General features: G+C 35.8%; 1 long non-coding RNA gene and 1 pseudogene across 12 annotated transcripts in view; both read left to right on the top strand.

Annotated features, from left to right (window-relative positions):
* Positions 1-25,046, top strand: part of LOC143691604 (uncharacterized) — a 228,276-nt gene that overhangs the window by 153,113 nt on the left and 50,117 nt on the right. For 4 of the 12 annotated variants that reach the window (XR_013179603.1, XR_013179596.1, XR_013179598.1 and 1 more), the window contains exons 2-6: positions 503-617; positions 4,571-4,681; positions 9,249-9,374; positions 13,320-13,464; positions 17,684-17,785. This is a non-coding gene — a long non-coding RNA (uncharacterized LOC143691604). The remainder of the gene's footprint in view (positions 1-502; positions 618-4,570; positions 4,682-9,248; positions 9,375-13,319; positions 13,465-17,683; positions 17,786-25,046) is intronic. The other 8 variants (XR_013179597.1, XR_013179602.1, XR_013179600.1 and 5 more) reach the window with 5 other exon arrangements.
* Positions 4,970-5,089, top strand: LOC143643044 (small nucleolar RNA SNORA70; annotated as a pseudogene).

Raw genomic sequence — 25,046 nt, 5'->3', positions numbered from 1 at the left:
TAAGATTAGAAAGCACAGCAGCCAATGCTTTTAGAAATAATAACTTGCACAAAAATTTAGAGATGAGGAAATAATGCATACATTGTTATCTTTTGCTTGGTAATATGCTTAAAATTTGTGCCAGCCATGTTCTATGTACTTTACATGTATTAAGTCACTTAACCTCCACAAAGCCTCAGGTGTATGGTAGATGGAATTATTATTCGCATTTGCACATGAATATCCAGTTGTCCCAGCACCATTTGTTAAAAAGACTTCTTCCCCATTGAATGTTGTTTTAGTTTCTTAGGTTGCTCAAGCAAATACCATGAAATGGGTTGACTTAAACAATAGGAATTTATTAGCTTACAGGTTTGAGGCTGGGATTATGTGCAAATCAGGGCAGCATCAAGGAGATGCTTTCTTCCCAAAGATTGGGGTGTTCTAGGGCTTGCTGTTGGTGATCCTGGGTCACACAGCAATGCACATGGTGACCTCTCCAGGCCTCTCCCTTCTCTTTCAGATTCCATCGATACTCAACTTCTGGCTGCTCTGTCTCTTGTTTTCTCTCTCTTTGTCTGAATTCCATTTTCTTGTAAAGAACTCCAATAACAGAAGTTAGACTCATCCTGATCGAGGTAAGCCACACATACCTGAAGTAGCCTCATCAAAATATCCTATTTACAGGCTTCAATTCCCGGTGCCTGTCCATGCAAAACAAAAGAAAACAAACAAAAAAAATAACTGCCCTACTTACAATAGATTTACATCCACAGGAATGAATTAAATTTAAAAACACGTTTTTCTGGGGTCCATACAGCTTCAAGCCACCACAGATGTACTTGGCACTCTTGATAAAAATCCATTGGCCATAGAGTATGGGTTTATTTTTAGATCCCCAGTTCTATTCCATTAGTTTATATGTCTGTTCTTATACCAATACTCACAGTACAACTTTCTGAAGTAGAGTGGGGAGGGCAGAGAGAGGGTCAGACCAAAATTACACAAAGTTAAAAAATAAACAGAAACCCAGTCCCTACCATTGCTAAGATTATAGTCTAAGTCAGGGATGCACAGACCCTTGAAATTATACATAATATTTTTATTTTGATAAATGTTCAGATTGTATTTTTCTGGAAAGAGGGACCCACAGTTTTCACAACCAAAAGGACAAGAATTTCTAAGAGTGAAGAATAGTTGTTCTCAATCCTGGATGTGTATTAGAATCTCCTGAGAAGTTTTTTAAAGTTGCTGATTCTTGGGACCCAGAGGTTCTGATTCAATAGGATGGAAATGGGGTCCAGGTGTTGGTATTTTTTTTAAAACTCCCAAGCCATTCTAATAAGTGATGAGTGCTATGGAAACCGGTTCTAAAGGGAGAAACATCATTATCGTTATAATAATATAGTTTGGAAGAAAATATTTGCAAATCATATATGTGGTAATAGTCTAATATCCAGAATATGTAAAGAACTACTACAACTCAATGACAAAAAAGACAAACAACCCAATTAAAAATGGACAGACTTCAGTAGATATTTCTCTAAAGATATACAAATGACCAACATACATGAAAAGATGCTTAACATCATTAGTCATTAGGGAAATGTAAATGAAAAACCACCATGAGATATTGTTTTGCACCTACTAGGATTGCTATGCTTAAAAAAAAGGAAGAGGAAAATAAGTATTGGCGAGAATGTGGAGAGATTGGAACTTGCTTATATTGCTGGTGGGAATGTTAATGGTACAGCCACTGTGGAAAATAGTTTAGCAAATTCCTCAAAAAGTTCAATTTAGAATTACCACATGACCCAGCAATTCTACCCCTATGTATATACCCTAAAGAATTGAAAACAGGTGTTCAAATGAAAACTTAGACATGAATGTCCCAAGAAGCACTATTCGCAATAGCCAAAAAGTGGAAATAACTCAAATGGTGAGTGGATAATCAAAATGTAGTATATACATATGTGGTAGGTTGAATTATGTGCTCCAGAAAGAAGCATGCCATTAATCTTAATCCCTTCTTGTGGATGTGAGCTCTTTTTATGTAGGACCTTTTAAAAAGAAGATTATTTTTAGTTAAGGTGTGGCCCACCTGAATGAGGGTGGGCCTTAACCCTATTACTGGGAACTTCATGAAGATAAAGCCGCCTGGAGACGGAGAAGCCGAAAGTGAGTGTAACCCAGAAGAGAAAGGTGAGGACGTCCTTATGTGCATTGCCAAGTGACAGAAAAGCCTAGGTATCCAAAGGCTCACTGACAGCCAGCCCCAGAAGACCAGGAGAAAGCATTGCATTGCTGATGCCTTGATTTTGGACTTCTCCTAGCATCAAAACTGTGAGCTGATAAATTCCCATTGTTTAAACCAACCCGTTGGTAGGATTTGTCTTAGGGGGAAACTAAAACAACATAGAATGTGAGATTATTGAGCCATAAATAAGAATGAAGTACCAGTAAGTGCTATGATGTGGAAGAACCTTGAAAACATTATGTTAGGTGAAAGAAGCCAGAGACAAAAGGTTCATATCATAAATTTCCAATTATATGAAATATCCAGATTAGGTAAATACATTAATACAGAAAAAAGATTAATTGTTACCAGGGAATAGATGGAGGGTTTGGGGAATGACTGCTTAATGAGTCTGAGGGTTTCTTTTTGGGGTGATGAAAATATTTTGGGACTAGATAGAGGTGGTGGTTACACAACATTGTGAATGTACTAAATGTCACTAAATTGCTAACTTTAAAATTGTCAATTTTGTTTTAAATGAATTTTACCTAAATTAAAAGAAAAACAAAGGCAGTCCCAGGCAAATCCAGACAAGCTATTCAGGCTATCTCATACATGTGATAAAATTTCTGGCAAAAATAACTGTTTCTGAGTTATTCATTGAAACTACCTAAAGTGTGATAACTTTACATTACTTACTGGAACACACAAAGTGCTCAATAAAAAGTAGCTACTATTAAAAAAGAGAAAAGTGGAAATTTGACACACATGCACACACACAATACAATATTAACTCTATCCTCAGCCTCTGGCATAGTTTCTAAAACATGATACGCATTCCCTAAATGTTTGCTGAATTGACCTGATTGGGAAAGCTCTTTCTCTAGAAAGATACAAGAATGAATTATACATCTCTGAAGACCAGCTGATAAGGCACATGGAAATATTAATGCACTGGCACTACCAATACAGCGCGAGGACTGTATTTAGCTTTCTATGAGTGATCTTGTACACCTCTGAGACAGCGGTACAATTAATAATTTGTCCTCTAGCCAAGACCTTGAACTAAGGTAGTACATGTGTAACCACCAGGCATCTCCTCAACTCCAGTAGCACGGAAGTCCAAGGAAAATGGGGAAACTCTCCCATCCCTAAAGATGATGGACTTTAAACAAAACAATAATAACTTTTCAGGTTGTGAGCTTTAGCAAATTACTTGTTTTGATGGTCACATGTTTGATGGCCAGGATTCATGAACAAGAGTAATAACCCCTTGTTAATCTCTTAGAGAAAGCATTTTATGGAGAGGAATGTGTGCTACTATTTTTAGACTTCTACACTTATTTTTAGTACTATTGTATTCACCAACACATTCCTGGATATTAAATTAATGAGTCTTCCACACAGAGTGAATACTTTCCTTGGAGAACCTCAAAATGTGCTATGCCTTGAGTGGGACTTATTATAGTTCTCACATGGTTGCTGTTATGTCAGGTTGAAAGGAATAATTATAGTATTCAATTTTTGTAATCCCCTCATTTTATAAAGTACTTATATCATGGTTCTGACAGGATCAGTGATAAGGTTATTTGTAGGTGAATTTCTATTTACTGCCACTTTTGACAGAGTAAATCCCCAGAGTGAATCCATAAAAAGAGCATTAAATGGAATTCTTGATCTCTTGATTTCAGCCACCCCCATCCCCACCCTTCCTCTTCCCAAACCTGTTTCCCAGTCTCTGGATCTGGTCATCTCAGTATGTGGCATCAGTGACCACCCACATGCACTGAGAAAGGTTGGAAACTGAGAGCCGCTGTTGCTTGTTCCCTATTCTTGCATCCCCATACCCACTCCATTAGCAAGCTACATCTCTTCACTCATCTCTGCCACCTCTGTCCCATTTGGTCCCAGCTGCCCATTTCTCTTATTGGCCCCTGAAACATCTCCTCTATGTCTGTTGCTGGCCTTCTGTCCATTCTTCGTAAATCAACTAGTGGGATATTTGCAGAAGGGACTCTGGTTCACTTTGGGTCTCTGTTCCTTCTTAGTTCCTCACACTCTTTCCTCCTCAGAACCAATTGTACTGGTTGCCTTTCTTTAGGAAATGCCTCCCCACTCTTCCTATGCCCAACTCATTCTCATTTTGTTTTGGATACTCTGTTTAAAGGTCTTCACTCCCAATATGTACACAGCTATTTCTTACCTTTCAGCCATTATTTATTTTTTTCATAACACACTTTTATAATTAATTATTATACTCAATCTTCATTATTTGTAGATTCCATATTTGCAAATTTTCCTGCTCATTAAAATTTATTTGTAATCCCCAAATCAATACTTGCTGTGTTTTTTCAGTCCTTTGCAGACATGGCAGTGTGAAAAATTTGAGTTGCCCAATATGCATGTTCACAAGTTGAGGTTGACCAAAAGTGTACTCTGCCTGCCTTCTTGTTTCAGAAATCATATGTAAGTATCTCTTTCATGGTGTACTTAGTCCCATGTTTTTTTGTTTTGTTTTGTTTTATTTGCATTTTTGTGCTTTTTGTTGGGATTTTACTAAAGTGGTTCCCAAGAGTAATGCTGAAGTGCTGACTAGTGTTCCTAAGAGTAAGAATGCTGTGCTGTACCTTATAGAGAAAATCTGCATATTAGATACTCTTCATTCAGGCATTAGTTACAATGCTGTGGCTGTAAGCTCAGTAGTAATGAATCAACAATATGTGTTAAATACAGTGTTTTTAAAAAGAAACACATGTATAGCCAATTAAGCTGACCATCCCCCTTTCCCTGTGGGGTCTGGTGTGCAAAAGCCTCCTTGGCAGTGTAGCAGCTTGTTTCTTATATGGATTTCCCTAAGGGACCTTAGAGACAGTCCCCTCCTGTTGATGGTCATGTCTGACTTTGTGCCATCCCCAATCTAGAGTCCAGACTGGTATGCAAGGTACCTTTGAAAAGTCTGGGTGTACAGTAGCCAGAGTCCACATTGGTCAAGTCATCATGTCCACCTGCACCAAGCTTCAAAAAGAAGCAAGTGCTTGAGGCACTGTGCAGAGCTGATTTCAAGTTCCCTGGCCAACAGAAAATCCACACCTTCAAGAAGGAGAAGTTTACCAAGTTTAATGCTGATGAGTTCAAAGGCATGGTGACTGAGAAGCATCTCATCCTAGATGTTTGTGGGGTCAAATATGTCCCCTATCATGGCCCCTTGGACAAGTGGTGGGCCCTGCAATTTACCCACAAAGTTTATTAGTGTCCACCAATAAACTACTTCCTGGCTATCAAAAACAAAGAGAGAGAAAGAGAGGAAAGAGAGAAGGGGAAGGAAGAGGAGGGGAGAGAGAGAAAGAATGAAATGAAAGAAAGAGTAAGAAAGGAAGTATAGTGGTTTGAAACTATGTATGTACCCTAGAAAAGCCATGTTTTAATCCTAATCCCATTTTGTAAAAGCAGCTGTTTCTTCTAATCCCTATTCAGTATTGTGTGCGTGAAACTGTAATTAGATCATCTCCCTAGAGATGTGATTTAATCAAGAGTGGTTGTCAAAGTGGATTTGGTAGAGGTGTGTCTCCACCCATTTGGGTGAGTCTTGTTTAGTTTCTGAAGTCCTATAGAAGAGGAAACATTTTGGAGAATGGGAGATTTGGAGAGAGCAGAGAATGCTGCAGGCCCACAAAGCAGAGAGTCCACGAGCCAGTGACCTTTGGAGATGAAGGAAAATGCCTCCCGGGGAGCTTTATGAAACCAGAAGCCGGGAGAGAAAGCTAGCAGATGACGCCGTGTTCGTCATGTGCCCTTCCAGCTGAGAGAGAAGCCCTGGCTGTGTTCACCATGTGCCTTCTCACTTGAGAGGGAAACCCTGAATTTCATCGGCCTTCTTGAACCAAGATGTCTTTCCCTGGATGCCTTTTATTGGACATTTCTATAGACTTGTTTTAATTGGGACATTTTCTTGGCCTTAGAACTGTAAACTAGCAATTTATTAAATTCCCCCTTTTGAAAGTCATTCTGTTTCTGGTATATTGCATTCCAGCAGCTAGTAAACTAGAACAGAAAGGAAGAAAGAAAGAAAAGAAAAAGCAAGGCTATGTATTAATTGGTTGACAAAATGTGACCAGAGGCTCGTGGGAACCTAAACTTATATTTCCCCTAGAAACAGTGGTTTAGTATTCACTAATACAATTTGCAGTGACTTCATAGAATATACCACCATGAATATCAGCAGTTGACTGAATTTATTTGTTAGGTTTCCTACATCTAGAATGAAAGTTACACAATGGCAGGGACCTGATCTTATTGACCCCGGGCTCTCCAGCTCTAACAGTGAGCTTGGTCACTGGTAAGAGAGTAAATGCCATTCCTTCTCAGTCCTTCCTCTTCTCCTTGAATCTTTTAGCCCTCAAACCTTCAGTGACTCAGTAGGAATAGGTAAAATGGTAGATATTGGTTAAGTTATTTTATTTGTTACAAAGAGGATTTTCTTATATTTCTTTAACTTTTCTTTCTCCCTTAATATATATGTGTTCAGAAATGGTGAAGATGAAAAAAAGGGAATGTGGAAGAGTTCAGTTATTTTCTATCCCTATTTGAAAATCTTAGATATCACAATGAGGGGAATGTTTGATGAGAATATGAAAATTAAATATATGGGAGGCAAGTCCAGCTTTTGGAAACAAATTTTATTTTCTAAAGATCAATTTGATTGATTATCATGGATGCATTTCATGTTAAATGTACCTAGAAAGAAGACATACCAGGGTTAAGTATTTGCAAACAATATATATATACATACATAAAGACATGTAATAATCTCCATTAAGTTCTTCCTTCAGTAGCTACAAGAAAGCTCTGTGTTTTCTGATTAGATGCATAATGTAGCTATCACCTTATTTTGAAAGTCAATAGAGGTAAGGTGTGTACTTGTTATGGAATCTTCCCGCTGCTGCAGTTTTTCTAACCTTTTGTCTACTATGTAGAATACAAGTTTGGCCTTCACTTTCTAGCCAGAGGCTAATTTTACTTGGGTGATGTGTGCCATTCATGGATTCATTCATTAACCACTTACTTTATGTGTCAATCACTTTTGGTTGTGCAAGATCAGCCTTTATGGATTGAATTACTCACCTCTTTGGCCATTTTAAGCCTCTCAATTCCCTAGACAGAGGTCGCTTCCACTTTGTATAAAGTGTACAAGGTTAGTATAAGATATAGATTTAGATCAACTTATTTTCTCTCTCTTGACATGCTTTTAGCCTTTGCACCCTTTTGCAAGATGTGTTCCATCTTTCCGCACTATAATGTGCCTCGTGATTTAACCAGCTTCTCAAATGACCTTTACCCCAATAAAAGCTATATTTTAAAAATTACTTTCCAAAAGAGATCATATCTCCAGAAACTTTTGGGTACATGTCACCTGGTTTACTCCAGGGACGTATTGCCAGAAATTGCAGTGCTCACTGGATCATGTCTATGTGGGTTCATTGGAGGAAAGTCCCAAGGAGGTGCTCTCAACCATCAACACTGGCAATCACTCCATCAGTCAGCCTTCCAGTGTGCACTGATGTTTATGATGTTTATGAAGGTCAAAATGACCTTCACACACCCCTCAGTGCTTAATGTTCTTTACACCCTGGTTCCTCAGCATTCCCTCACTTCCTTGAAAGTATCTTGTGGTTACTTTCCCCCCTTTTCCACCTCATTTAGGTACAAGTATTGCTTGCACTTTTTGACTTTTTGTCATTTATTATGTTACAAAACTGTTTACCATAACACACTATAAAAAGTAGATAGAACATCCACAACATAGTAAACAATGCATGTTTTAGAATCTATTAACTCAGAAAAATGAGGGGATTCTCTTTGGCAGAGGACTTTTGTGTAACGGTGCACCAATACCCTTAAGCCAAGAATAAATGTACACATTGTGTACTGACTAGATTTCATTGGCTGAGAAGATACCACCCAGAGCTTGGAGGAAGGAGAGTATTTCTATATTAAAAGTTTACTGTGATGGATATATGTGAGTGTATATGTATAATATATATATATATGTGCACATATATATTACTTTTTTAAGGAAAATATTTCAGAACTTCAGACATTTACTGAAATTTAATGGATCACCCTGTGAGCAGCATTACTAAATTGGGTCTGCATATATTACCTTAAAGATATTAAATTCCAGACAATGCTTAAATGAATGCCCCTGAAACAAAACACAATTAGGTTTAGTTAGCAAATTAAGTCTTTTATTTCATTCTGCAATTGAGTTTGTTAACAGTATTATCATTTCACTTTGCAATTTGAGAAAACTAAAATTTGGATATGTTGTCCAACGGATTCCACTGGACCCCGCTGCCTCCCAGAATTCAGCGAGACTCAAGTATTTGGACAATGAAGCAATTATTTACAATTGTAATTCTCTTTGCCATGTTGCTACTCACAAATCTTCAATATGTTACCCTCTTAGTGCCACAGGCTTCCTTTTAATTAAAATCTGAAAGATGCAGAGCCAGCAAAGTGTATTACCATTACTGTTGATGGATTCAGTACTGGCTAAGGCCCCTTGAACAAACATGTAACACAAAATCCCACATTGTGAATATTTATGAAACTATCCTGTAAAGAAATAGAGACTTTTTTTAAAAGCTAAATAAACTATAGTACATGAGGGGAAATCCAGCTTATAAAAGGGAATGTGTCAGATAATCTGTTGTAATTATTAAACGAATGAAACTGTTAAAAAAAAATGAATTGGCTGTGAAATGCCATAAAATGTAGCAGATTAAACTACTTTTGAAGTCTTGCCAAACCATTTTTTAATGATTAATATAGTATTTTTAACAAAGAACTCCTGAAGTGAAAAAAGAAATTAGAGCTGACTTTGAGAATTCCCATCATGCTTCATTCTCTGGTGGAATTTTGCAGACCTTGTTGGGGTTTGTTACATAACTGGCTTTGGCATTCAATGGCTTCTTTTATTATAAAACAGAGAATTCTTGCCTAACACAGCCCTTTTTTTTTCTTCTGCCCTCAGTTTCTGGAGTTATAAATGCATTTAAACAATGATCAAGTCATGCTGCAACAGGCATGGGGAGCAAATGAACAACTGCAACAAGAAATTGCTACGCTTGGGTCTCATATCTTAGTATTGGAGAAAAAGGTGAGATCAATAATGTTCAAAAGTGTGAGTTGATGGAAATGACTTCATTGAGTTTATAGCTGCTGTTTTACCCTTGCTATACATGGAGCACATGAACAGTTGGTATTATGGAGAAAGCATTATAAAACAATTATATAATATTTGGAACATGTCCAGATGCAACTCTGTCATACTGTTTTCTTTTTTTTACTACTGGTCTATAAAATCATTAGAAAGGAGACAAAATATAACTGATGCAATAAAACAGCTATCTCACTTAAAATATGTTTTACAATCAACCCAACAGGTTGTAATTAGAGCTCCTTAACCTGAAATTGACATTGAACCTTCAGAGCCATTATTTTGCTGCTTTTTAATTACTTTAGAGGATCAAACAACTTAAATTTCCTCCAAGTACTATACTATTATATCTCAGATTTACTCAATACACTTTTCTAAGCAGCAAAAAACAAATTTCTTACTACAAAAACTTACCAAAAAATGGACTTTTCTTATGGTCTTGAGACAGCTAAAATTTACCAAAGATAGGGAAGATTATGTAACCATCACCAACCATTCCTACAAACTTTGTTACTACTATTATTATCTATTAGTACACATTTTATTTGCTAAGTTTTATCTATTACTAGATAAAAATAGCAATTAATCAATAATCACCTGGGAATCCATCACCAAGTTTAAAAATAAGAGAACTTTATTTATTTATTTGTTTTAACCCAGTAGAAATTTATTTATTGTTCAAGTCACTTTTTTTAATTAAAAAAATTTTTTTAAACATAACAACATACAAACATGAACATTCTTACCATATGATCATTCCATCCTTGGTATATAATCAGTAATTTCAGCACATAGTTGTATATTCATCATCATGATCATTTCTTAGAACATTTGCATCAATTCAGAAAAATAAATAAAAAGAAAAAAGAAAAAAACTCATACATATTATACCTCTTAACCCTCCCTCTCAATGATTGCTAGTATTTCCATCTACCCAATATATTTTAGCCTTTGTTTCCCCTATTTTTTCTAATACCCCTTATCACTCCCTTTCATTCACTAGCGTTTCAATCTACTAAATTTATTTTAACATTTGTTCCCCCTTTTATTTATTTTTGATTCATATATTTTAGTCATCTGTCCATACTGTAGATAAAAGGAGCTTCAGGCACAAGGTTTTCACCATCACACCGTCACACTGCGAAAGCTATGTCATTATACAATCATCTTTAAGAAACATGGCTACTGGAACACAGCTCTACATTTTCAGGCAGTTCCCTCCAGCCTCTCCAATATACCTTAACTAAAAAGGTGATATCTAATTAATGTGTACATATAACCTCCAGGATAACCTCTCAACTCTGTTTGGAATCTCTCAGCCATTGACACTTAATTCTGTCTCATTTCTCTCTTCCCCCTTTTGGTCTAGAAGGTTTTCTCAATCCCTTGCTGCTGAGTCCTGGCTCATTCTAGGATTTCTGTCCCATGTTGCCAGGAAGATTTACACCCCTGGGAGTCATGGCCCACATAGAGAAGGGGAGGGCAGTGAGTTTGCTTGTCATGTCAGCTGAGAGAGAGAGGCCACATCTGGGGAACAAAAGAGGTTCTCTGGGGGGTGACTCTTAGGCCTAATTTTAAGTAGGCTTAGCCTATCCTTTGTGGAGATAAGTTTCTTACGAACAAACACCAAGATTGAGGGCTCAGCCTATTGCTTTGGTTGTCCCCACTGCTTGTGAGAATATCAGGAATTCATCACATGGGGAAGTTGGATTTTCCCCCTTAGAGAACTGTATTTAACTTTGATATCTTTTGAGATCCCCTCAAATATCCCATCCTTCCCCTTCTCTCTTCAGAGTTCATCCCTGTTCTGACCTGAATTTTGTGTTGTCATTCCCTTGCTATATTCTTTAGTCTTGTGTGCCAGTAAGCTCTATAAATGCAATCTTACTCTATGTATTTTTCTGCTTGTTTTCTCAATCTTTAATTCCCAAGAGTCACTCATATTGTTAAATGTGAGTGTACTTTTATTTTCACTACTAAATAATACTCTATCACAAGGCTATATCATCATCTACTTATCCATTTACTGTTGATATGTTGATTGATATTTGGGTTGATTTTCTTGTCCTCTTTCTCAGTTTCTTTTTCTTTTCTTTTCTTCTCTTTTTTGTTTGTTTATGCTATTATACACAATACTGCTATGAACCGTTTGTCTCCTTGTAAACATGGACAAAATTTTCCCTATTAAATATTACTTTTCTAGATAAGATAAAATTCCTTTCCAAAGTGATTGCTCTAATTTACCTTCATACCAGGCATATGTAAGTGCTTGGGTTGTTCCATATCTTAAATACACTTGTAAGTTTTTGCTAATCTGGTGTATATTACATGATAGTGCTCTATCACCCTGATTTCTAATGAGGCTATATAGTTTTCCTTTCTGTTGGCCATTTGTGTTTTCTCTTCTTTGAAGAGCCACCTTAAGTCTTTTGTTCATTTTTCTATTGGGTTCTTTTTCTTTTTAAAATTAATTTATAGGAATCGTTTTTGTGTGTTATGAATATTGCAAGTTTCTCCTCCCAGCTCATGAGAAAAGACTCTTTTCACTTTCTTTTTGATCTTCATTGACAGTTCTTTTAATTTCTATTATGAGTGAAATCATAGAGGAAAGGAACAAACATTCATTTTAAGGAATCTGGTATATCTCTTGTTGCCATGTAGGTTATGCAGAATTTATCATCCAAAAACTTTGGATTTATATTTCTGCAACTACATTCCAGCTTTCAACTGCATCTTAGTTATAATTAAGCAACATTTACAGCAGTATGTTAGCTGTGCATGAACAAAATTATTGCTCTATCAATTTCACTATCTGACAGTACATAGTTTATTCAGTAGCCATTCAACCTCACAAGCATATAGACACTTTATTTTCCAAGGTTAGAATAAGTTGCTGATATTTGAGATTCCCACGTTAAGAGCTCAGGTTTTGTAGTTGGGCAGAGTTGGGTGCTAATCCTCCTCCTTCACTTTCCAGATGTGTGAGGTTGGATAAGATCTCTAGGCTTCAATTTCTTGCTCTCTAAGTTAGGAACTAATAATAGCTACCTCATAGAATTTTTGATGGATTTAATTATATAACCTACTTAGAATACTTGTCATTTAAAGGCACTCAGTAAATGGTAGTTATTAGGGTTTTTTTTAAATTACAAAACAAATGCCTAAACTGAGAGTTGCTGTACAGAGATACATCAATTTCATTAAAACAAAAGAGTAGGAATTTAAACTCCAAGGAAGGTAAAATATACCCCAATCAGATCCTGGATATGAAAGTAGCAGAACCAACACATATAAGGTGGGTCAAGAGTGCAAAATGTCTTTGTCTTTGCCATCTGGCCCCCAAGTCCTCACTATATTTCTAATTTAATCCAGCTGTACCACTGTAAGGAATGGAGGAATTAGAGACTTGGTAGTACAAGAGCATAATTTATTCCCTTATTACATATGGAGAAGTTCTTAGAGGCCAGACTGGAAACCTTTCCCACTTTCTTATCCATGATTACCTCATTGACAGCCCAGAAGTTTCATAAGTTTTCCCTAAATCATGAATGAAATTGACATGATTGCTGCTCTCAGGGAATTGTAATCTAGTTGGGAAGATAGCAATCCTCATAAAACAACTGTACAGTAATGAAGCAAAGGTAATTGTCAAAACTGTGAGTTTTCTTTTAATAGCTACATCCTATAAGAAGTTAATAGATATAATACAATCATTAACTGAATTTATTTGTTTCAAAACTAACATGCTTTTAATTCAGTATTTTATTTCCTATCCCATTTGTGAGCTAAACTTATGTCCCAGCAACTTCAAGTTAATTTGCTGCATTTTCTTTGTCTCTGTTCATCATTATTTTTTAAAATAATGGCTGTTTACTTGGTTAAAAGGAAAGGTGGATCAATTTTTTGCAACTTTAAGTGAACTGACCTGGCCAAGGTTACCTACAAAAGGGGTACCATTTTCACAGACAGAGCTGAAGTATTTAGACTTGACTCTCTGTACTTCTCCATCCCACTGCTTTTCCAGCTCAAGGTAAGATCTATTTTTGTCTAGGTAGTTTAAGTAAGGCGTTGTTGTGTTAGTGACAGGATAAATGACTCTCGTGGGGAACAAGAACTCAGGCTTCTCAGTGACAGGCTGTGCCTACCTCTTCTCCAGAATGTTTTCATACTTATCAAGGGAATGAAGAGAGGAGGATATAGTGCCCATTGTGCTGCAGCGCCTTTGAAAATACTTGTGAAATATAAGTCAGGGTTTCCATTATTGAAGCAATTGCACCAGCTCTTCAGCCCAGAAGATAGGTGAAGTGTAAGAAGATAAATTTGCAAAACCCCTTCAAGAGTCATTTAAATTAGGATATCCAGAAAGCAAAATAGAAATGACCAAAACAAAAACAAAAAAACAAAACAAAAAAACACCTTCTTACTCTATTGTAAAATTTAGGGCGTATCTGTACATATACAACTTGTTCTAAAGTAAGGCTATTACACTCCCAAGGTAGCAAATATAAATATAAACAACCAGCTAGCAAAATCTTCCTCTCTGAGTTTATAAATTGCCTTGTTTCAAGAATAATGGTTTGGTATAGGTGTCAACTGTTCTGCTTACAACCATCACTCACTCAACAATTGAAGTGATATGCTGCATACTCACCCAAGGTTAGGGCAGGATGTTTATTGCCTAAACAAAACATGGGACCTCTGATAGTCTATTTGGTTTTAAAGATAAAACACTTAAATGTCTGATGGCTCACAGCTTAGTGAAAATCCTCATGCGGAGTACACTTTTGACAACCTTTCCTAAGATCATTATACGATATTACTACCTCTGATCATAATTAAAGGCAATTGGGTACAATTATTCTGCTTTCAGTAACTAAAGAGGGTGACTGCTTTTAGAAGAAGAAATAATCTAATGAAAGCATACACTAAGAAAAACTAAGATAAACCAGAGTATTGAGTTCTTCTACAGTTCTTGTGTTCAGTGAAGCAAATAATTTTAAAAGAAATCAGGACATAGCGCCTCTTTAAGTTTTTTCTTCTATTCAAATATTTTTGTTTAGAAATATTTCAAAAATAATTGATCAATGTAAAGATAAAACCTATTGCAACTGAATGTGAATCTGAGTTTATTTTATACCAGAGAAAGTAGAGAGGAACCACTCCATGCTTAGAGGCCCACCAGAAAAAAAAAAAAATCTCAATAGAAAAATTTGCTATAATTTCCCACAGAGAACCTACCTTAAGATTCACCATAGGGGCATATGAAGGAATGGCCTGATTCTGACAGATAATCAGTTAGGTTCCTGGTCCTGATTTTGCTCTATTATCTTAACAGACAATGTCACCTTGTTACCACGGCTCCTCTGGGTATTTGTTCAAAATCCATCATTTGGATAAAGAAATGTGGATGGGTATAAGTCAGTTAACAGCATCACAACATCAGAGAGCTGTTGTGCTAAAAAATGAGAGACCCCCAAGTGACAGGCAACAGGTAGTTGAACATTCGGATGCCTTCTATGTCATGAAAGAAAGGGCACATGTGGTTGGTCTTCCATACCCACTGCTGGACTCCAGGGCCTCCTTGCCACTCAGAGTGTGCTCCTCTGGCAACTGGAAGCTTGTGAGAAATGCAAAACCTCAGGCCCCACCCTAGGCCGACTAAATCAGAATCTGCCTTTTAACAAGATCTCCAGCTAACTTGTATGCACATTAATGTTTGAGAAGCACTTCTTTTCTGTATCAATAAGCCTTGCAAATATTTTTCACTATTTGATTTAATTACGTAATGGGACTTAGATGTTACATTTCATTTTTCCTCATAGAACATGAACTCAGGATAAAGGAAAGGCAGCTTTAAACTAGCCTACTATTGAACCAAACCATATATATTCTGATTTTATTACATTAAAAATGTATTTTAATAGCTTGGCTTAGCAAAAAGTACTGACTAAATACAATACATATTAAATAATAACAGTAATAATAATGGTTTCTTAAATTAAATAGTAGAATGAGACATTCTTTTTTTACCTCTGAATTTTTGTATTTTGAACTTTTGTTGGTAATCACCATCACATTGGGAAACAATCACATTGAATTTTAAACCTGATGAAATATGGTTCCAAATTTTCAATCAACCCTCAGCCTTTGAAATCTTTAATAAAAATGTTCCTTTGTTTCTCTTGTTGAAGTTGGGTACCATGGATAATTTTTGCATCATATATGCCTGTGGCACAAAATTTCTAGGTTTCTTCTGGGAAATGTTGCAGCCCTATCAGCTCAACTCACATTCAAATCCTGGCACAGTCTCTTCATTTAACCACTTAAGCTAACAATGGTCATCATGATATCAGTTCAAATCTCTGCAAGTATATGGTATCAGATATACTCTGTTTTATACAAAGAAATGGAAGCCAACAAGTATTCAATAATAAGTAAATAGGCAAATCACAGTACTTTAACATTTTACAATAAAAAAGTGTGTCTTGTATGTAAATACACCGTTAAGTACTTGACAAACATTATTTCCAATTCTGTGTTATAGGTATCATTATTCCTGTTTTAGAATCAAGGAAACCAAGGTTCAGAGAAATTTAAAAACTTTTTAAAGATTATACCAAAAAGTAAATGATGGAGTTCAGATTTAAATAGGTCTGTGCATGCCAAAGCACAGGCTCTTAACTAAGCTATATAACTCTTAACCACTTGACATATAAATGAGTAGTTGCCATTGTCATTTAAGGCATTAGGAAAAGGCACTGCATATAGGAGACTTTTGCAGTGTCCTTCAGTTCTGATTAGCTACAGATCCACTGATATCCTTGACACTGCAGGCTAATAGTAAAAGTCTGGTTGATGCCCCATGTCATAATGATCCTAGGTCCCCAAAGAACCCCCTTGCATTCCCTAGCAGGATTTTTGTGTTCATGTTGCTATTTATTTTTAATTTTTAATTTTTTATATACTGTGTAGTGGGGGGGGGTCACATTTCATTCTTTCTCCATGTGAATATCCCATGATCACAGGAGCATTTGTTGAATTTTTTTTTTGAGTACTGTGGTAATTAGATTCAGTTGTCAACTTGGCCAGGTGAAGGCACCTCGTTCTATTGCTGTGGACATGAGCTAATGGTAGGTGAACCTTATCTGTTGCTGATTTACATCTGCAGTCGGCTAGGAGGCATGACTGCTGTGATGAGTGACATTTGACTTAATTGGCTGGGGCTTAAATGAGAGAGCGCAACGTAGCACAGCCCAAGCAGCTCCGCATACCTCATCTCAGCACTCGCAGCTCAGCCCAGGCCTTTGGCGATGCAGAAAGGAATCGCCCTGGGGAAAGTTGTTGGAACCCAGAGGCCTGGAGAGAAGGCCAGAAGAGATTACCCTGAGCCTTTCCACGTAAGAACCTCAGATGAAAGTTAGCTGCCTTTCCTCTGAAGAACTAACAAAATAAATCCCCTTTTATTAAAAGCCAATCCATATCTGGTGTGTTGCATTCCAGCAGCTAGCAAACTAGAACAAGTGCATTGGCTGGGAATTGAATTTGGGTTCCCGCATGGCAGGTGAGAATTCTTGGCTGTTTTCATAGCTACAGTCACTTTTATTGATGCTGCTTTTATGTTCCATTTCTTATAGAATCTTTCATTATGATTAGTCTCTTTCATTCTTATATTCTTTGTTTCTGTTGGATTCCTTCTCTTATTATGGCCATCTGCAAGTCTACCTCATCCTAAAATAAAAAATAACCAATGACCATCAACAAAAGTATTTCCTTGACTCTGATTCTCACTGATAGTATTGCTTCATTTTTCTATTTCTCTTTACCCTAAAATTCTTGAAAGAGTAGCTGTCTCCTTTACCATGTTGAAATATTATGTTTTTGTTCATCTCTGAATCTCATTTCTATCTGTTTTCATTGAATCTGATTTACCCATGCTCAACAAGTCTCATAATGCTGAGATCTAGTAGCCTTTTATTGGAGGAAAAATAACACATTGAAAGAGAACATAAATGATATTTGTGAAATAACTTCAGTAAGCCATTTTTATGCAGTGAACTTCATATATATTTTCTCATTTAACCCTCAAATTGATTCTGCAATATTATAAATCATCAATATTATTAATTGATATTACTAGTATTTAAAAGTATTTAAAACTTAGGAAGCAGAATCATAGCATGTAAGTAAAATAGAGTAGATTTCTGATTCAAATCCAGATCTGTCTGACTCAAAATGTCTTTCTGACTCAGATCTTTCCTTACCTAAGGAAAGAAACAAACCACAGAGGAAAGGAGCAGAGAGAAAGAGAAAGAAGAAAAGAAAGAAAAAGAAGAGGACAAGACTAGAAAGAAGTAAGAAAGAAAATATTTGAATCCAGGAAAGAGTCTCTGCAATAAGCAGGAGATTCAGATTGACTAGTAGATTAATTCCATTGCTACTATTATCTTAACTTTATTGGATAGGAATATACCTTAATTCAAGAATAAAGACAGCGTAGAAATAGATAAAACAAATTATTAGTGATAAAAGTGTGTAAACTTAATGAGAAAACCCATGATTCTCTGTTAAATTATATTTTATACTGAAATTAAGACTGCAGTTAGAGTATCTATTTGCTAATACTGCCCCCTTGCTTAACTTTTAGAGGTTTTTAGTGCACAAGAGTCTAGGATATGGGTCTGAGAGCAAATGAACTTACCAATTTTTGTGTGCTATTTAAATTTTTTCAAAATTATTCAAACTTCTCTGGCCTGGAAATCAGGACAGAATCTCAGGACAGATGGCCTCATAATGAGTTTTTCACCTCTTTTGGCTGTCAAGCAATTTGGAAATTGTACTAGGTCAGGCCCCCATCAGAACAGTTCAGCATTGCAAGTTGAAGACTAGTCTGACACCAGGAAGTTGTCATCAGCAGCAGCTAATGCTTAGTAAGTGTGGCATGCCAAGTGTCATGAAAATAGAAAGGAAAAAATGTTCTATTCTGATTGTGACTTCCTAACAGTTTGAGATTCAGCTTAATTTCTGTGTTGAGCTAGAAGTTCAACTTTTATTGCCAATCCAAACTTCCTTTTTTAGCTTCAGACCCATTTATTTGAACTGCTTATTAAACATTTTTACTCAAAGATCACGCAGGTACATCAAACTACACATACCACAAATTGAACCCTTGCTCTTCCCCAAAACCCTCTCTTACTCAAGGGCCTTCTATCTTAGTGAATTTCAACAACATCCAACTATTCAGTAACCCACTACTGCAATCACTGTTGACTGTTCCCCCTCCTACTTTGTAAAATCAAAAAACAAAAAAATCAAAAAACCAAACCTCCTACTTTGTAAAACCAAAAAATCAGCAATTCCTATTGATTCTACTCCTATTTGTCTCCTGAATCTATCCACTGCTTTCCATCCCCATCCTTATCACACTCTTTTGGCCCCTATATTAGTTTCACAGCTATTAAAACAAATACCAAAAAAGAGGTTAAACAGTGGGGAATTATTGGCTCACAGTTTGACACTAGAAGTCCAAAAGGCTATACCTTCTCCCCAAAGACTGGGGTGTTCTGGAACTGGCTTCCAGAGGCCCTTGATTGTTGGCTTTTCTGCCACATGACAATGTCCATGGCAGCATCTTTTCCCTTTTCTTTTCAGTTTTCTTGACTTCTGGCTTCTGACTGCTTCCATGGCTTCTCTTTCTTTGTCTGATTTCCTTTGAGTATTAGGATTTCCGCCATATCGAATTAAAGCCATCCTCATTCAGTTTGGACACACACCTTAACTAATAACATTTTCAAAGGTCCTATTCACAAATGATTTTTCTCTTCCACAGGATCAGGGTTGATACTTCTGAAATGTGCTCTCCTATAAGACTGTCTGTGTCTTTATACCTTAGAATTCTTTATTGTGTATCTTTAATTGTCTATCTTCTAACCTGGATGACTATAGATTTTGTGGGGCATTTTCTTTCTAGATAATACCTTCATATCCAGTGCCTACTTGTTGTCTGGCATATGTTAGATGCTTAATAATTATCTACAAAATAAATGAATGTTACTTCCTTTTAATTGAAAGGTTCTTATCTGACAGGATGAAAATTTTGAATGATGAAATAGAAAATTGCCCTTAATTCATTCTAAGAGGCCAGTGTCACCCTCATAAAGATACAGATAAAAATTTCAGATCAATATCTCTTATAATTATAGATGTAAAAACCCTCAACAAAGTATTAGCGAACCAAATCTAACAACACATCAAAATAAGTATATCCTATGATCAAGTGGGATTTATCCCAGGTATGCAAGGGTGGTTCAATATAAGAAAATCAATTAATGTAATATACCATATGAATAGAATGAAGGGGAAAAAAAACATATGATCATTTCAATTGATGCAGAAAAGACATTTGACAAAATCCAGCACTGCTTCTTGATAAAAACACTTAGGAAACTAGGAATACAAGGAAACTTCCTCAACATATAAAAAATCGACACAACTAATTTCACACTTAATGGTGAAAGACTGAAAGCTTTCCTTCTAGTAATAGGAACAAGACAATATGCCCACTGTCACCACTGTTATTCTACATTGTACTGGGAATTCTAGCCAGAGCCATTAGGCAAGAGAAAGAAATAAGAGGCACTCAAATTGGAAAGGATAAAGGAAAACTTTCCTTATTTGCAGATCACATGATCCCATAAAGAGAAAATCCTGAAAAATCCACAACAAATTATCCTAGAGCTAGTAAATGAATTCAGCAAAGTGGCAGGGTACGATATCAAAACCCCAAAATCAGTAGTGTCTATACACTAGCAATGAACAGTCAGAAGAAGAAATCAAGAAAAAAAATTCAACTTATAATAGTAACTAAAAGGGTCAAAATCTTGGAATAAATTTAGCAGAAAACTATAAAATATTGCTAAAAGAAATCAAAGAAGACCAAAATGAATGGAAGGTCATTCAATATTCATGGATTGGAAGACATATTAAGATGTCAGTTCTACCCAAAGCAACTGATGAATTCAATGCAATCCCAGTAAGAATTCCAACAACTTTCTTTGCAGAAATGGAAAAGCCAGTCATCAAATTTATGTAGAAAAGTAAGGTGTCCTGAGTAACTAAAGCCATCTTGGAAAGGAAGATAAAGTTGGAGGAGTCATACTTCCTGTTCTTAAAACTTAATACAGAGCCAAAGTAATAAAAATAGCATGGTACTGACACAAGTACAGATACATAAACCGGTTGCAAAGAATAGTCTCTACAACAAATTGCGCTGGGAAACTGTATCTCCATTTGCAAAAGAAAAAGGTGAACCCCTACCTCACACTGTATACAAAATCAACACAAAATGCATCAAAGATCTAAATATAAAAGCCAGAATTATAAAACTCTTTTAAGAATATGTAGAGAAGCATCATCAGGACTTTCTGTTAGGCAATGGTTTCTTAGACTTTACACCCAATGCACATACAACAAAGGAAAAATTTGATTAATGGGACGTCATCAAAATTAAAACTTTTGCACAGCAAAAGACTATCATAAAAGTAAAATGAGAATCTATACAATGGGAGAAAAGATTTGGAAACCACATATCTGATAAGGATTTAATATTCAAAATACATAAAGAAACCCTTCAACTAAACAACAAAAAAAACAACAACCCAATTAAAAAAAATGGCAAAAGACTTGAATAAACATTTCTCCAAAGATGATACACAAATGGCCAAAAAGATGCTCAACATCATTAACCATTAGGGAAACCACAATAAGATTGTTTCACATCCATTTGAATGCCTACTATTTAAAAACCAAAAAATTATAAGTTTTTGAGAAGTTATGGAGAAAAAGTAATATTCATTCATTGCTAGTAGGAATGTAAAATTGTGCAGTTCTTGTGGAAAAAATTTGGTGATTCCTTAGAAAGTTAAACATAGAATTACCATATGACCTGTCAATTCCATTTCCAGGTATATATCCAAAGGAATTGAAAATAGGGACTTGAAAAGATATTTGTACACTGCTGTTCATAGCAGCATTTTTCACAACAGCAACTCAAATGTCCATCAACAGATGAGTGACTAAACAAAATGTGGTATATATAGAAAATGGAACATGACTCAGCCATAAAGGAATAAAGTTTTGAGACACGCTACAATATGGATGAATCTTGAAGATATCAGTCATGTTGAATGAAATAAGCCAGACACAAAAGGACAAATATTGTATAATTCCATGTATGTGAAATACCTAGAATAAGCAAATACATAGAGATAGAAAATAGATTACGGGTTACCAAGGGTTTGGGGGTGGAGTGGAATAAGAATGGGAGTTACTGCCTAAAGGGTAAAGAATTTCTCTTTGGGGTGGTAAAACAGTTTTGGTAATGAATAGTGTTGATGGTAACACAATATTATGAATGCATTTAATATAAGCAAATCGTTACATGGGGGGTGGTGCGGATTTTATGCTGTATATATATTTACACACTGAAGAATTTTTTTAATTCCATGAAAATAACAAAATAGGACTTCTGAACTTTACAACTGTTCAGATACTTGCAGATTTATATAAATTATACTAAACTTTCAAGCACATTAAGTTGATAAAGTTATTTACTGCAAGTCCTACAGATAATGAAATTTCATATATTACTGACATCTTAGCTTTTCTTCTTTTTCTCAAATGCTGAGAGAAATAAATGGAGAAAACACTTTGTTTTGAAAGTTGTGAGATGGAAAAATATGCTCTGTAATTAAAATGCTGCAAGGAAATAAAAATTGATAGCTTTGCGTCATTTTAGTTGAATAAACAGGAAGTGGATGGGATAAGCATGTTCATTCTGATGAAGCTATGTCAGTAACTTCTATTTAATAAACCTGCTTTTTCAAAGAATTATATCTACTAACCTGGAATATCAAATTTTAAGTCCTTGTAAGGATTAATACGTCAGTGTTAGACCCTTCTAAATGGAGATGGAATGATCACATTATCTCCCCATCTTCAGTTTCTTTTGAAACTGTCCACTGATACCATAAAACCAAGCAAATCACAAACAATATCAGGTTGAATAAAGGTTTGACTTGGCTTTTATATGCTTTAAAAAAAATACTTTCTTTCCCCCTTTTCACACTTGGAACAAAGTATTTGGTTTTGTGTTTTCCACTATTTTTTTTTCCTGTTATGGATGGGAGAAATTCCCGGGGAGGCTGTGTTCCAAGACCTTTCTTCCTAAACTTTTCTTTTAACAGCCTATGCTTTTACTATGATGGTTCAGGGTGTGTCAGAGTTTCTTTCAGAAACATGAGCTTTCAAAATATTTTGGCACACAGAGCCTACAAGAATAGCTTTCTTATCAGTTTCTCTTGAAGATGAATAGTGGTTTTCTACTCCTCATCACTTCTCACCAAGTTCTGTGCTTGCAGATGGACCCAGGTATCCATGCGTAGTTTGAAATTAGTTCCTTAGTTTCCACATAAAAAATAATTGCAGACACATGCAGTTCTGTGCCATGGAAAAACCAAAGGTTTTGAGTTAAAAGCCACCAGACCTTTACTCATTGGTATAATTCACTCTTCTATTTATACATATTTTCATCTCCCTTCAATTCCTTACCTAGAATTTAAACCTTCAATTCCTCAGTTCCAAACTAAGCAAAACTTGACCTTGGTTCCTATGCTATTGGCGGTTTAGCTAGCTCATAGCCTTTGTAGAAATCCTAACTTGTATACAAACTTGGGTGTAAAAATTCTCAATGCTAATTCAAAATCTTTCAAATACTTCTCAACAATTCCAATGTATGCCACATTTCTCTGGGTCTTAATATTATGTAGCCTACTCCCATTCCATAGCTTGAATTATGAGTGCAGGAAGGACTGGTAAGAAGTATGTGGCCTGGAAAAATGTCTGGCTAATGAATCTGTGAATCTGTATGGCAACTGGGCTTCTTGAAGACTCTGAAGTCTTAATTGTTTAGAAAAAGAAAAATAGGTACCCACATCACAATCACGGCAACCATGGAAATACCCATAGAGCATGTCCCTGGCAGAACTCATAAGAGAGACAACTTCCCAAATGTGAAAACAAAAAAAAACAAATAAAAACTTTCTTTATGACAACTATTTGTAATTCACTGGGCCTTATGGGTTTATTATGAAAGCCAAATTCCAATTCCTTAAGGGTAAGAAAAAACTACATCCAATTATTGCATAAAGTTATAGAAATAATCAGCAAACTTTTAAAGCTGGTTAATTTGTTCCTGAGGCAGCATTATATCATCCTCTTCTGAATTATTTAAGTCTGCCTTGGCTTTTCAAACAGAAACATTTTACCCTTGACACAATTTGGAATTTGGAACCGCCTATAAAAACATGAATAATTTCATTTCCATTTGAGAATTCCCTAAACAAACTGATAAATTCTCAAAGAACTTCAGTGCAGAAATTTCAGGCTAGAATTTTAACTGCCAAGATCTATATTCAAAGTGCTTGAATTGCCAGAAAAAACACAGCTGTTAGCCTATATCTCGGGCTATCTTATCTCTCTACCACATTTTAGGCAGGGGAGATTACAAAATGAACCGGTGGTTAGATACAAATCTTAGAAGAACAAAATGTTTCACTTAAGGCCCAAATATTAACACAAACTCAGAATGTCAGAAATTTTAAATTACTGCATATTTTGACAGAATCTCTCCCCCACAAAATCATCTACCAGCTAAAAGTTTCTCCCGAACTTCAACTCCACTCCTGATGAATGTTCTTATATCATACTTTAGGAATTATTTGAAGGATTACAATGGCCCAGAAACTGGCCACCTGGAATGATTTCATGGAGTAATGGAAGGAAAGAGTTTCATGGGGTTAGATTGTCTCTGTCACAGTCTCTGATATTTTTATAAGATAAATTGAATTTTTGGCAATTCTGAGCTTGGATAGCATGAATTCAAAGTCCTGCTACTCCTTAGCTGTATCAATTCTGCTTTGTTGTAAAGTGTAATAGAAATAATTATCAATTTTCTTACCATTATCAATTGGTAATGATAATATTGGTATTATCAATTACATTATCAATTGGTAAACTGATAATGTAATGGAATACATTCAGCCACTTTACAACAAACTGCAGAAATAATAAAGAATCTAGTTTCTAAAAACATGAAAAGTTTCTTTGGAACTTCTCAGTCACTTTTATTATTTGGGTATATGTTCATATGTCTTTTACCCCATGGGTTAGTTCACATTTCGGTGATTTTGCTGCTTGTAGGGATAAGATGAGCTTTAGGTTGTGTGCAATTTCCTCAGCACAATCTCAAATTATTCCCACACTAGTGTGTTAGGATATTCTGGTGAGAAACCTATCCTAGATTTCCCAGAATCTTCTAAACAAAACCATCTGGTTGCTCACACTCTTTCATTTCAATCAACATTTACTGAGTATGCCTACCTTGTGTCAGCCTTTTACATATAATGTTTTGATTAATCCTTACCACAGTTCCTATTTTTCAGGTGAAGAAATGAGTTGAGAGAGTTAAGTAACATGCCAAGGTCATACAATTAATAAATGGCATGCCTATTTGTGAAATTATGTTCTCTGGAACTATTTTTAAATACCAGCAGTCAC

This window comes from Tamandua tetradactyla, chromosome 7 (genome assembly GCF_023851605.1).
Source record: "Tamandua tetradactyla isolate mTamTet1 chromosome 7, mTamTet1.pri, whole genome shotgun sequence".
Classification (NCBI taxonomy): Eukaryota; Metazoa; Chordata; class Mammalia; order Pilosa; family Myrmecophagidae; genus Tamandua; species Tamandua tetradactyla.
The sequence above is the reverse complement of the archived record's forward strand: the minus strand, read 5'-3'. Positions and strand labels throughout refer to the sequence as shown.